The 16217-nt window shown below is 41.0% G+C and overlaps 1 protein-coding gene and 1 pseudogene across 2 annotated transcripts in view; one reads left to right on the forward strand and one right to left on the reverse strand.

Annotated features, from left to right (window-relative positions):
• The window catches only part of LOC148502496 (uncharacterized), a 258997-nt gene that overhangs the window by 25923 nt on the left and 216857 nt on the right, over positions 1 to 16217 (forward strand).
• LOC148502497 (uncharacterized) lies at positions 7128 to 16028 on the reverse strand (annotated as a pseudogene). Its single transcript, XR_015870004.1, has 5 exons — positions 15841 to 16028; positions 15308 to 15386; positions 15092 to 15189; positions 13896 to 14196; positions 7128 to 8312 (listed from the first exon to the last, which is right to left on the reverse strand). The product of XR_015870004.1 is annotated as an uncharacterized LOC148502497 (transcript).

Raw genomic sequence — 16217 nt, forward strand, 5'->3', positions numbered from 1 at the left:
AGGGTACGCTCACTCTCTATATAAATACATGCCACACCCTAGGACGGTCAGAGGATACGCTCACTCTGTGTATAAATACATGTCACACCCTAGGACGATCAAAGGGGAAGCTCACTCTGTATAAATGCATGTCACACCCTAGGGCGGTCAGAGGGTACGCTCACTCTCTGTATAAATGCATGTCACATCCTAGGGTGGTCAGAGGGCACGCTCACTCTGTATAAATACATGTCACACCCTAGGATGGTCAGAGGGTACACTCACTCTGTGTATAAATGCATGTCACACCCTAGGACGGTCAGAGGGTACACTCACTATGTGTATTAATGCATGTCACACCCTAGGACGATCAGAGGATACGCTCACTCTGTGTATAAATGATGTCACACCCTAGGACGATCAGAGGTTACGCTCACTCTGTGTATAAACGATGTCACACCCTAGGACGGTCAGAGGGTACGCTCACTCTGTATAAATACATGTCACACCCTAGGACGATCAAAGGGGAAGCTCACTCTGTATAAATGCATGTCACACCCTAGGGCGGTCAGAGGGTACGCTCACTCTCTGTATAAATGCATGTCACACCCTAGGGTGGTCAGAGGGTACACTCGCTCTCTGTATAAATACATGTCACACCCTAGGACGATCAGAGGTTACGCTCACTCTGTGTATAAATGATGTCACACCCTAGGACGATCAGAGGTTACGCTCACTCTGTGTATAAACGATGTCACACCCTAGGACGGTCAGAGGGTACGCTCACTCTGTATAAATACATGTCACACCCTAGGACGGTCAGAGGGTACGCTCACTCTGTGTATAAATACATGTCACACCCTAGGACGGTCAGAGGGTACGCTCACTCTCTGTATAAATGCATGTCACACCCTAGGACGGTCAGAGGGTACGCTCACTCTCTGTATAAATGCATGTCACACCCTAGGGTGGTCAGAGGGTACGCTCGCTCTCTGTATAAATACATGTCACACCCTAGGACGATCAGAGGTTACGCTCACTCTGTGTATAAACGATGTCACACCCTAGGACGATCAGAGGTTACGCTCACTCTGTGTATAAACGATGTCACACCCTAGGACGGTCAGAGGGTACGCTCACTCTGTGTATAAATACGTCACACCCTAGGACGGTCAGAGGGTACGCTCACTATGTGTATAAATACATGTCACACCCTAGGACGGTCAGAGGGTACGCTCACTCTCCGTATAAATGCATGTCACACCCTAGGACGGTCAGAGGGTACGCTCACTCCGTATAAATACATGTCACACCCTAGGACGGTCAGAGGGTACGCTCACTATGTGTATAAATACATGTCACACCCTAGGACGGTCAGAGGGTACGCTCACTCTGTGTATAATACATGTCACACCCTAGGATGGTCAGAGGGTACACTCCCTCTGTGTATAATACATGTCACACCCTAGTACGGTCAGAGGGTACGCTCACTCTCCGTATAAATGCATGTCACACCCTAGGACGGTCAGAGGGTACGCTCACTATGTGTATAAATACATGTCACACCCTAGGACGGTCAGAGGGTACGCTCACTCTGTGTATAATACATGTCACACCCTAGGATGGTCAGAGGGTACGCTCACTCTGTGTGTCACACCCTAGGATGGTCAGAGGGTACGCTCACTCTCCGTATAAATACATGTCACACACAGAGCAGCAGGTGCCTTCTTCATATGTCTGTAATGGAGTATCTTTATTTTCACTTTTTTGGCGATACCTCTGTAGACTACCATATTTTTGGCAAAAACTATTCTCTATATATAACCAATAGCTATTTTTGTATAATAACCAACATAACTATTACATGATACATTAGACCAACCTTTCTATATCTTTTTCAGTAACATATATTAATCTGCTCTAATTGGTATATAAGTGTAAATGTAGTTATACTGTATATAAGTGTATATTATGTAGTTACTGTATATAAGTGTATATTATGTAGTTACTGTATATAAGTGTAAATGTAGTTATACTGTATATAAGTGTATATTATGTAGTTATACTGTATATAAGTGTATATTATGTAGTTACTGTATATAAGTGTATATTATGTAGTTACTGTATATAAGTGTAAATGTAGTTATACTGTATTTAAGTGTATATTATGTAGTTATACTGTATATAAGTGTATATGTAGTTATACTGTATATAAGTGTATATGTAGTTATACTGTATATTAATGTATATGTAGTTATACTGTATATAAGTGTATATTATGTAGTTATACTGTATATAAGTGTATATTATGTAGTTATACTGTATATAAGTGTATATTATGTAGTTACTGTATATAAGTGTAAATGTAGTTATACTGTATATAAGTGTATATTATGTAGTTATACTGTATATAAGTGTATATTATGTAGTTATACTGTATATAAGTGTATATTATGTAGTTATACTGTATATAAGTGTATATGTAGTTATACTGTATATAAGTGTATATGTAGTTATACTGTATATAAGTGTATATGTAGTTATACTGTATATTAATGTATATGTAGTTATACTGTATATAAGTGTATATGTAGTTATACTGTATATAAGTGTATATGTAGTTATACTGTATATAAGTGTATATGTAGTTATACTGTATATAAGTGTTTATGTAGTTATACTGTATATAAGTGTATATTATGTAGTTATACTGTATATAAGTGTATATTATGTAGTTATACTGTATATAAGTGTATATTATGTAGTTATACTGTATATAAGTGTATATTATGTAGTTATACTGTATATAAGTGTATATTATGTAGTTATACTGTATATAAGTGTATATTATGTAGTTATACTGTATATAAGTGTATATTATGTAGTTATACTGTATATAAGTGTATATGTAGTTATACTGTATATAAGTGTATATGTAGTTATACTGTATATAAGTGTATATTATGTAGTTATACTGTATATAAGTGTATATTATGTAGTTATACTGTATATAAGTGTATATTATGTAGTTATACTGTATATAAGTGTATATTATGTAGTTATACTGTATATACATGTATATTATGTAGTTATACTGTATATAAGTGTATATGTAGTTATACTGTATATACGTGTATATGTAGTTATACTGTATATACGTGTATATGTAGTTATACTGTATATACGTGTATATGTAGTTATACTGTATATAAGTGTATATGTAGTTATACTGTATATAAGTGTATATGTAGTTATACTGTATATAAGTGTATATGTAGTTATACTGTATATAAGTGTATATGTAGTTATACTGTATATAATGTGTATATGTAGTTATACTGTATATAATGTGTATATGTAGTTATACTGTATATAATGTATATGTAGTTATACTGTATATAATGTATATGTAGTTATACTGTATATAATGTATATGTAGTTATACTGTATATAAGTGTATATGTAGTTATACTGTATATAATGTGTATATGTAGTTATACTGTATATAATGTATATGTAGTTATACTGTATATAATGTATATGTAGTTATACTGTATATAAGTGTATATGTAGTTATACTGTATATAAGTGTATATGTAGTTATACTGTATATAAGTGTATATGTAGTTATACTGTATATAAATGTATATGTAGTTATACTGTATATAAGTGTATATGTAGTTATACTGTATATAAGTGTATATGTAGTTACTGTATATAAGTGTATATGTAGTTATACTGTATATAAATGTATATGTAGTTATACTGTATATAAGTGTATATGTAGTTATACTGTATATAAGTGTATATGTAGTTATACTGTATATAATGTATATGTAGTTATACTGTATATAAGTGTATATGTAGTTATACTGTATATAAGTGTATATGTAGTTATACTGTATATAAATGTAGTTATACTGTATATAAGTGTATATGTAGTTATACTGTATATAAGTGTATATGTAGTTATACTGTATATACGTGTATATGTAGTTATACTGTATATAGTGTATATGTAGTTATACTGTATATAAGTGTATATGTAGTTATACTGTATATAAGTGTATATGTAGTTATACTGTATATAAGTGTATATGTAGTTATACTGTATATAAGTGTATGTGTAGTTATATGTTGGAGATAAGTAGTGAGTGCTAGACACTACATATTGCTCTATATTAGAAGACTATACCAGGTAACTCTATGTAAGCAATTACCAGGTATTATATATTGTCTTACTACGCATTATGGGCCTGATTCAGAGCCGGACGCTATTTGCGCTCGCTCGTTCAGAAAAAGGGGCCGGATATTTAAACTGAGCGCTCGCTCTTTGCGGTCTGTTGACGCCTCTATGTCTGAACGAGCGAACGAAACATGCGCTCGCTATTTTTTATAAAACGTCCCCTGGCCGCTCGCATCCTACGTCATCTCTGCTATTTATTAGATTAATCGAGTACATCGAAAGGCGTATGAACTGCTCGCAGTGCTTGTGGTTGGATTTTCCTACCGCAATCATGCGAGCAGTTCAGGCTAAAAGACAACCAAGTGACGTGGTCAATGACGCTGCTTTGTTAATTATGCACACCCTTAAAACGCCCGTTTTGACCTTTATGCACGCCTGCGTTCTGATCTCCACTCCCCTTCTTCAAGCACCTTCCCCTGTTACCACCCACAAACGCCTCATTCTGTCACTCAAATTAGCAGGCATTCGCTATTTTGCGAGCACAAAATTTCCGACCGCAATGACTGGTTCGCGCATGCGTATTACGACCCATACGCATGCACAGTTGTGCGAACATCGCTCGGAGCTTACGAGCGGCTCTGAATCAGGCCCTATATACAGAGTTGCCTATTTACTTGAACATGACTGCTGCCTATACTACTGAGTATTAACACTCAGTAATACCATACTATTTATTATTCCTATCTCTGCTGTATCATCGTTTGATACTTTATGTGTTGTACGTTGTTTGTTTTATTATATATATTAAAATGATATTAACAAAGTTATAGTGTAATATTTTGTCATTGAGTTCCCCCAGCAAAGATGAGAGATACTTTTGTCTTCTTAACATTATGACATGGGAGAGACCGGACTCCAGACACTACGTGTAATGATTTCCTAGCACCTGTGGTAACGTGTGAGGGGTGATACATTGTATATTAGTACACACGATATTAGCGGATCCATTTGTTTGTTGTTTTAGTTAAGTACATGACATACAAAACAATATAACCAGTAAAGAGAATGGCCATGTGATACCGGTTGGGTGCACAATGTATGTGTTAGGTATATCGGTCTATTTATTAACTCAGAGATATTGAGATAAAAAATAAAATGTGTTTAATGATGCATCACTTAGTTACTTAGCACATGACCAACATTCAGTCCCTGGAATCCCAGCACTGGGAAGTAGATGCTCATCTGGCACCTTGTACATGGAAAACCAGATAAATAAATACACACAATATCACAATGTATCAGTATAATATTGTGCAGTATGTACTAATATATTTATATTTTCACAAAATACCTTTATAGCCTCATCCTCTAAGCTCAGGAAAGAGAAGTACAGAGAGAAAAGTGTAATTACATACACAGATATATAGACATAGTGGGGACACCACCCGGAGCATCAGGGACACCCATATACTATTTATATTATTACCAGTTATTTATATAGCACACACATATTACACAGCGCTTTACAGAGAGTATCTGGCCATTCACCTCAGTCCCTGCCCCAGTGGAGCTTACACTCTATATTCCCTGCTACATGGACACTACAGCAAATGTTTAACCAGAACAGCCGGAGGAAACCCACACAAGCACAGGGAGAATATACAAACTCCACACAGTTAGGGCTGTGGAGGGAATCAAAACCAAAACCTTAATGCTGTGCGGCAGCAGTGTTAACCATTACACCAACCGTGCTGCCCACCGAAGTCCTTACTCCTCACTGTTGCTGTGTCCTGATGGTGTGTGACAGCTTTTATTTCTATCTCTAGCAAATCATTCTCTGATATAACTTAGTGTATATATCCTCCCATTACTCTGCCGCCCTGCAGCATATAATAGGTATTACATAGAGGGGAGGAGGTGGGTGGCAGGAACCTCTATTATTAGATGCTACCACTCTGCTACCACCTTAGTGCCCACTGCTCCTTGTGTCTTCCTTACACACTATTATACCATTCACGTGATCCAATTCCAAATACTGCTATACACACTGCAGGGTAACTCTCCCTACATATACCGCTATACACACTGCAGGGTAACTCTCCCTACATATACCGCTATACACACTGCAGGGTAACTCTCCCTACATATACTGCTATACACACTGCAGGGTCACTCTCCCTACATATACCGCTATACACTGCAGGGTAACTCTCCCTACATATACCGCTATACACGCTGCAGGGTAACTCTCCATACATATACTGTATACACACTGCAGGGTCACTCTCCCTACATATACCGCTATACACACTGCAGGGTAACTCCATACATATACCGCTATACACACTGCAGGGTCACTCTCCCTACATATACCGCCATACACGCTGCAGGGTCACTCTCCCTACATATACCGCCATACACGCTGCAGGGTCACTCTCCCTACATATACCGCTATACACGCTGCAGGGTCACTCTCCCTACATATACCGCTATACACGCTGCAGGGTCACTCTCCCTACATATACCGCTATACACGCTGCAGGGTCACTCTCCCTACATATACCGCTACACACGCTGCAGGGTAACTCTCCATACATATACCGCTAAACACACTGCAGGGTAACTCTCCATACATATACCGCTACACACGCTGCAGGGTAACTCTCCATACATATACCGCTACACACGCTGCAGGGTAACTCTCCATACATATACCGCTATACACACTGCAGGGTCATTCTCCATACATATACTGCTATACACGCTGCAGGGTTACTCACCATACATGTACTGCTGTACACACTGCAGGGTAACTCTCCATACATTTACTGCTATACACGCTGCAGGGTAACTCTCCATACAAAATAGACTAAATATTAGAAACAATGAGGACAGTAATACAATACATTACTATTCATTGTTCTGGTTTCACACAACAGAAGAGGCCAATGAAGCAACCAGGTCAGGAGAAATACTATCCTTAAGGATATTTTGGTTTTTATTATAAATAATTTCCACTTGTAAACATGCAAAGTTTCAACATGCTAAATAAAGGATGGTTTAATGAGATCAAATTTCTGTACTTTCTGACAATCAGAATATGAGAATAGCTAATCTGTGTGATTTCTCCGATGTCTAACAAGAGCTTTTTTCCATGAAAAGCATTTCCCACACTCAGAACATAGAAATGGCCTCTCACCTGTGTGACTTCTCTGATGTGTAATAAGCAATGATTTCTTAATGAAATATTTACCACAGTCAGAGCATGGAAATGGCCTCTCACCTGTGTGACTTTTCTGATGTGTAACAAGCAATGATTTCTGTATGAAACATTTACCACAATCGGAGCATGGAAATGGTTTCTCCCCTGTGTGATATCTCTGATGTCTAACAAGAGTTGATTTCTGTTTAAAACATTTCCCACACTCAGAGCATGGAAATGGCCTCTCCCCTGTGTGACTTCTCTGATGTCTAGCAAGAGCTGATTTCTGTGTAAAACATTTCCCACACTCAGAGCATGGAAATGGTTTCTTCCCTGTGTGACATCTCTGATGTGTAACAAGATTTGCTTTCCACATAAAACATTTCCCACACTCAGAACATAGAAATGGTTTCTCACCTGTGTGACGTCTCTGATGTCTAACAAGAACTGATTTCTGTGCAAAATATTTTCCACACTCAGAACATGGAAATAGTTTCTCACCTGTGTGACATCTCTGATGTGTAACAAGATTTGCTTTCCACGTAAAACATTTCCCACACTCGGAACATGGAAATGGTTTCTCACCTGTGTGACTCATCTGATGTGAAACAAGATCTGATTTCCGCTTAAAACATTTCCCACACTCAGAACATGGAAATGGTCTCTCACCTGCCTTAGCTGGCTGATGGAGATTGAGTTTTGTGTTCTGTGTAAGACATTTGGCTTCAATAGAAGAGGTAAATATGTTATCTACTCTAAGAGCTGTGATAGATGTACCAGGAGAACATTCCTCATTATTATCAGGATCACTTTGAGGTACTGGATGTATAATTGGGGTAATGGGGTTTTCTCTTGGATAATTCTCATTGATGTCATTATCTTCTATTTCACAATCTGGAGACAAAATTAGATTTTCCTTTGAGATATTCCTGCTGTTACCTCCATCTGCTGGGAATAAAATAAATAAATGATTGATGCCACATAAATTAAATTTTTCAATAAAGACTGTTATCAAAGTTCCTTTTATCACCATCAAATGGATAAACTCACAATGATGTACAATGTAAACTCATCACCTGACATTTTATGTTCCGTTATACATAGGGCAGGGATTACAGCTTTATTATAGTCATTTGTGCTGGGAATTACTCTGTAACATGACAGCAACGTGTGGTGATAATACAGCTATAACATGTGCTGGGAATTACTCTGTAACATGACAGCAACGTGTGGCGATAATACAGCTATTACATGTGCTGGGAATTACTCTGTAACATGACAGCAACGTGTGGTGATAATACAGCTATAACATGTGCTGGGAATTACTCTGTAACATGACAGCAACGTGTGGTGATAATACAGCTATAACATGTGCTGGGAATTACTCTGTAACATGACAGCAACGTGTGGCGATAATACAGCTATTACATGTGCTGGGAATTACTCTGTAACATGACAGCAACGTGTGGCGATAATACAGCTATTACATGTGCTGGGAATTACTCTGTAACATGACAGCAACGTGTGGTGATAATACAGCTATAACATGTGCTGGGAATTACTCTGTAACATGACAGCAACGTGTGGTGATAATACAGCTATAACATGTGCTGGGAATTACTCTGTAACATGACAGCAACGTGTGGCGATAATATAGCTATTACATGTGCTGGGAATTACTCTGTAACATGACAGCAACGTGTGGCGATAATACAGCTATTACATGTGCTGGGAATTACTCTGTAACATGACAGCAACGTGTGGCGATAATACAGCTATTACATGTGCTGGGAATTACTCTGTAACATGACAGCAACATGTGGCGATAATACAGCTATTACATGTGCTGGGAATTACTCTGTAACATGACAGCAACGTGTGGCGATAATACAGCTATTACATGTGCTGGGAATTACTCTGTAACATGACAGCAACGTGTGGCGATAATACAGCTATTACATGTGCTGGGAATTACTCTGTAACATGACAGCAACGTGTGGCGATAATACAGCTATTACATGTGCTGGGAATTACTCTGTAACATGACAGCAACGTGTGGCGATAATACAGCTATTACATGTGCTGGGAATTACTCTGTAACATGACAGCAACGTGTGGTGATAATACAGCTATTACATGTGCTGGGAATTACTCTGTAACATGACAGCAACGTGTGGTGATAATACAGCTATTACATGTGCTGGGAATTACTCTGTAACATGACAGCAACGTGTGGCGATAATACAGCTATAACATGTGCTGGGAATTACTCTGTAACATGACAGCAACGTGTGGCGATAATACAGCTATAACATGTGCTGGGAATTACTCTGTAACATGACAGCAACGTGTGGCGATAATACAGCTATAACATGTGCTGGGAATTACTCTGTAACATGACAGCAACATGTGGCGATAATACAGCTATTACATGTGCTGGGAATTACTCTGTAACATGACAGCAACGTGTGGCGATAATACAGCTATAACATGTGCTGGGAATTACTCTGTAACATGACAGCAACATGTGGCGATAATACAGCTATAACGTGCTGTAATATATTAGACCGGTGTTTGTATAAAATTACAGCTGAAACGCGTGAGAATAATACGGCTGCCTCCAGGCTTGTAGGTAAGATGCACAATATCCAGGAACACTGTAACTGCAGCAATGCAGAGGTGTCACCATGTATATGTAATAGTTACACTTCTTATGTGCGCTCCTCTCATCCATAGCATCAATGAAGGAACATCTGACATAAAGATAGAGGTAACAGGATCGGACATATGTCAGCAGATTCTAAGTGACCTTAATCCTTGCTGGATCCAACACTTCCACATTGTTCATTATGGGTATGTCCCCCATTAGAAGATATAACAAACTATAGGCCTGCCGGTGACGTTGTAATTAAGGAGATGTCTCATTATGAAGTTGTATTACTGTAATTAGCTATACCACAATGAGGTCGGGTCCTTCTTTGTTGGAAATTCCACAATGGATGCCGGTCAGTGTAATGATGAGTATTTATGGGAAGAAAACAGTCAGATACAGGATAAACTGCATAAAGTGATGAAAAAATGTTCTAGACCATTCTCAAAATTGGGACCTTTAAAATGTTTGTGTGAGGAACATAACGATAATAACAAGATTGGTCATCCTTAGGTCCAGGCGCGCACTATGCGTAATGTACAGTGCCTGGTCCACTCAAAGAGAAATGTGCAAAGACCGTACAAAAGCGTACAGAAGGAATGAGAGAACTTATTACACAGATTAGGAACATCTACACCCTACACAGGAGAGGTCTCCAACGGTTACTCCAAGTTACTTTCCTCCAGCTCTGGCTAATGACCTTTCTGCCTTACCACAACCAGAGAAGGTGACACAAAGAGGACTCCACTGAAACATTTGAAGATATCTAAAAAGCCCTCACTGAGGTCCGGCCATGGGGCCTCCCAATTTATAGTAACAAGCTTTCCACCTACACAAGGCCCAAGGTAATGCAGCTGGCATCCTTACCCAGTTATATGGCAATAAGCTCCATCCTCTAGGCTATTTCAGCAACATGTTGGTCACCCATTGCCCAAGGTATTAATCCATGTGACAGGGGAAGCCATTGCTGTCTGCGTGGAAGATAAAACCAGTGGAGTAGTACTAGGACATTCTGTCCATGTACATGTCCCATAAGCTGTCAAACAAACTATGGCCTGCTCACAGATACAACATGTGACCGCCAATAGACGGACAAAAGTGTGAGCACTCACTGGCTGCCTAGACATTTGCTATAGCCCAGGGAAACAGACTGGCTGATGAGACTGCTGAGCAAGCAGACACTCTCCCTCCAAAGGATGGCGCACACATGCACTCACTTTCTGTACCACTTGTTACCCGTCACTGACATGGACAGGATCACTGCAATGCAACAATCAGTGCCAGCTGTGACAGCTCACTGTGCGAAAACAATTGGTGCAGTCACCTGCCACCAGCACTCTGGGTAGTCTGTTATGGTAAGCCCATAGCGCCCAGGCTTGTCTTCTGCCTACAGCACTCTGGGTAGTCTATTATGGTAAGCCCATAGCGCCAAGGCTCGTCTTCTGCCTCCAGCACTCTGGGTAGTCTATTGTGGTAACCCCATAGCGCCTTCAGCACTCTGGGTAGTCTATTATGGTAAGCCCATAGCGCCAAGGCTCGTCTTCTGCTTCCAGCACTCTGGGTAGTCGGTTATGGTAAGCCCATAGCGCCAAGGCTCGTGTTCTGCCTACAGCACTCTGGGTAGTTTGTTACGGTAATCCCATAGTGCCAAGGCTCGTCTCCTGCCTCCAGCACTCTGGGTAGTCTATTATGGTAAGCTCATAGCGCCAAGGCTTGTCTTCTGCCTCCAGCACTCTGGGTAGTCTGTTATGGTAAGCCCATAGTGCCAAGGCTCGTCTTCTGCCTCCAGGGCTCTGGGTAGTCTATTATGGTAAGCCCATAGCGAAAAGGCTCGTCTTCTGCATCTTGCCACATTAGCCCCCTGAAAGTAAGTATACAACGACACGTTCACTAATACTGGTACTGAGCTTTAAGGACAGAACGCGCCTCTTGGACACCATCCTGAAATGCGTTCTGTATTTTTTCTAAATTCCAACAGGACACCAGGAATGTCTGATTTAGTAGAGTGTGGCAATTGGTCCTCCATCCTCCAAATCTCTACCCGAAGCAGCACCTACAAAAGGGTAAGGGTTTTTTTTTCTGGAAAACTAAAGGTTTGGGTGGGTGGTGAGGGTTTAAAGAATAAACAATGTGGTGGAATCCAGATTTCTTACCCTTAGGCATGGAGGTAACCAGGGAGGCACAGCTAAGGAGATTGTACTGTTAATAGGCTCCTATCGACGGTATCATACACTCAGACAGGGACTCACAGGACATGACCCACAGTGGTATTATAAGGGCATTGATTAGAAGATACATCACGACCCTGGAAGCTACACGTAGCAGAGGACAACACAAAGAGAAATAATCATATGGGTGGGTGGGAGCAGCATTACAGGGAAGTCTTGTCAGCTGACACTAAGGCAACAAACCAGTGAGTGAGGTGGATAGAGCACAGTCTGAATAGTAGCCACAAATGTTGGTGGGGAAATCCTTATAATATAAGCTGTTGTTCATTCAGTTGGCCACCAGGAAACAGCAATGTGGCACAGATAGCTTGTAATAGCTGAAGACTGTGTTTGGCCTCCTATAGAGACATTACCACCTTTAATGAAGCGGAATGGACAAAGGTACATTGCGGTCAGTAGATAAAGCTGTGCCGTCAGGTCACTGATGAGTGGATAAAAAGGGTCTAAAGCTGGGCTTCTGGGTTCTTTGTTCTTGGGTGCTGACCGGCGAGGCAGGACTGATGTTGAGTGGCTGAGGCACCTCCAGACCCAGCCAGGATTGCAGACCCTACCGACTTCCAGCAACGGACTTCATCAAAGGGAGACCTGGGACAGATACGCAGCCAAAACTTACTGCTCTATCCGGAGCTGTCTCAGGTTCGCGGTTTATGTGCCAGCTGGAGCTGGGTAACTTTTGCAGCGTGCCCTACTCTCGCGAGTAGCGGAATCCGTTCGGGCCAGGCGGCCGGGACCAGCAAGTCGTTCAGCATTACCTCTTGCAGCAGCACCGTGCCCACCGGAGACTCACAGCTGTGCAGCGGTCCGTGCTCACATAGTCCACCTGGTGATTATTGACTGTCTAGGTGGGAAGGGTTCCTTTGTGTGGTTTTTATAATAGTCATAGTCTTTAAATGTGGTTGATGTTAGTGCTACCTGTATATACTGTACATAGTTTGGTTACGGTTTACATGTATAATTAGAGTGTATGAAATAAAGGTGCTCTTGTACCTTGCTATTGCGTGCTTACTGTGTGATCCTTGAACCCATAAAAGACCCGGGGTACCGTGCAGGAGCTATGTACCGTTGCCTTTCTCAAGGCGATGAGGGCCAGTAGGCGAGAATAACGCACACATAAACTCGGTGTCTTCACACCCATCATTGTCCCTGTATCCCCTAGTGGAGAAAGAAAGAGTCCAAGCATTCCAGACACAAAGATTTAAGAAGCCCTCACACCCTAATATTCTACTACCAGTGTTGACTTTTAAAATGTTTAAATACTGGAGAGCAGGAACTGATGGCTCCTGATGTATGAGATACACCAGAGAGTGTGGGGAGGAGACTGGTCAGATCTCTGGGCTGGTAACACACAGTGACATGATGTGAGGAGGAGAGCAGGAGTATAATAGGGGCTGATGGCTCCTGATGTATGAGATACACCAGACAGTGTGGGGAGGAGACTGGTCAGATCTCTGGGATGGTAACACACAGTGACATGATGTGAGGAGGAGAGCAGGAGTATAATTGGGACTGAAGGCTCCTGACTCCGCCACTGGGCGGACTTATTTTCCTCATTAGTTTGTAGTGACAGAGGAGGGTGGAGGAAACAAGATTTTTGTAGTGATTAAGCAAGGAGAATATGTGACTCTTTTCTGTAATGTGTTTATTACTCACCTTTGCTAATATCTGTAGGAATTTCCTCCTCCCTACACTGCTGAAGCGGCATCACATACGTCTCTTCTTCTCCCTCTATATCTTCTGCCTTTATATCAGTCACATACGTCTCTTCTTCTCCCTTTGTATCTTCTGCCTTTATATCAGTCACATACGTATCTTCTTCTCCCTTTGTATCTTCTGCCTTCATATCAGTCACATACGTCTCTTCTTCTCCCTCTATATCTTCTGCCTTCATATCAGTCACATATGTCTCTTCTCCCTCTATATCTTCTGCCTTTATATCAGCTATACGTTCACCCTAAGTAACCCACAAAACAATTAAATCACATTAAGGGCGGTATTCAATTAGTGGCGATATTATCATACCCGCGATAATATTGCCGACTTTTCGGCGATATTGTCACATCGGCTATAATTTATTGCCGATTTATCACGAAAAACTGGAGAAAACTTTCCTCCATTTTGAGAAATGGGGAAAAATTAGCAAAATCCCTATTTTGGGATAAAAATGTGGGCATTTCTTACAGAACCCTTTGGACAGTCCCCCTAATGATACTTTAGCGGAAAAAAAATTGTAAGTTGCGTACTTTGGCGAAAATGCGTTTAACAAATTTTGTCTGGTATTTCGAAAGGCGCGAAATGTTTTAAACATCGCACATGGCTGGCGCAGGTGTTTTTTAGCAGTTTTAAAAACAGTCTGCGCCAGCCACATGCGGTTTAAAACACTTGGTGCATCCTTATGGCCCTCCGAAATACCAGACCCAATATGTTTAAACGCACTTTTCATGGGAAAAAATAAATTTCGACCAAAATTTCAGCTGTCGTTTTTCGCCAAAGTACGCAACTTACGAGTTTTTTTTTTTTTACTCTAAAGTATCATTAGGGGGGCTGTCCAATCCCGACATTTTTACACAAAAATAGGGATTTTGCAAATTTTTTCGCCTGCCCTAGGCTAGAGAAAAGATTTCTTCAGTTTTTAGGCGAAAAACTAACGGTTTTCGCCGTCGTTGGCGAAATCGCCCGCCAAATCGACTGACTGGCGGGCCAATTTCGCCAACGACGGCGAAATCGGACAATTTTGCTTCTAATTGAATACCCCCTAAGTATAGGAATTCTGGTTAATAAGACACAGCTTCTCCACAGATCATATAAAGTCACTTTGCTAAATCGGTGAGACCCTAAATCCCATCTACCTGATGCTCCTGTGGGATCCTGTGATTCTCCTCTATACAATCCTGTGAATAAAGAGGACGGGGACATCTCTCTGGGGTATTTCTGTTACTGGGTCCATCTGTAGGAGACACACAGTGACTGAGTACATTGTATATATGTGATTGTCAGGTAATGTGTGTATATAGGGGCACCCATACCTGCTCTCCCCTGTACAATAAATGACAGTCTCCTCTTACCCAGTGATGTGAGGGGCCGGTGATTCTCCATCATCACGTCCATGTACAGACCCCTGTGTTCCTCTATATACTCCCCCTCCTGCATGGAGACATAGACAGTGACATCCTGACACCTTATAGGAACCTGACACACACAATGATACAGTCATCACCCAGACACATCCCCTGGTGTTACTGTATAATGTCCCATTCCCAGCAGTCACCTCTCCAGTCATCACCCAGACACATCCCCTGGTGTTACTGTATAATGTCCCATTCCCAGCAGTCACCTCTCCAGTCATCACCCAGACACATCCCCTGGTGTTACTGTATAATCTCTCATTCCCAGCAGTCACCTCTCCGGTCATCACCCAGACACACCACCTCGTGTTACTGTATAATCTCCCATTCCCAGCAGTCACCTCTCCGGTCATCACCCAGACACACCACCTCGTGTTACTGTATAATGTCCCATTCCCAGCAGTCACCTCTCCAGTCATCACCCAGAGACATCCCCTGGTGTTACTGTATAATGTCCTATTCCCAGCAGTCACCTCTCCGGTCAGCAGCTGAATGATCTTGTTGGTGAGGTCCAGGATCTTCTGGTCATTGTCTCTCTCTTGTATCAGAGAGTGACGTGGAGGCACCGTGATGGGGTTCTGGGTACTGCTCAGTCCTCCTGACACACAGGGACGGTTGTTGGGTGTCTCACACTCACCAGTTGTCTTCTTCACTACTATGTAATCCTGTATATTGGGGGAGACATCAATGAAAAGGTCAATTAAACGTCAACTAAATGGGGCTGTTTATTCAGGCGATAACTTGGATAACTTTGCATAATATGCAAGAAGACTATTTCACAATAACAAGTACTGTAACAATCCCCCATACACAGGAAAAAGTAGAGTATATAGAATCTCTTGCAGTTCTG

This window comes from Taudactylus pleione, unplaced genomic scaffold (assembly GCF_031769625.1).
Source record: "Taudactylus pleione unplaced genomic scaffold, aTauple2 ptg000495l, whole genome shotgun sequence".
Classification (NCBI taxonomy): Eukaryota; Metazoa; Chordata; class Amphibia; order Anura; family Myobatrachidae; genus Taudactylus; species Taudactylus pleione.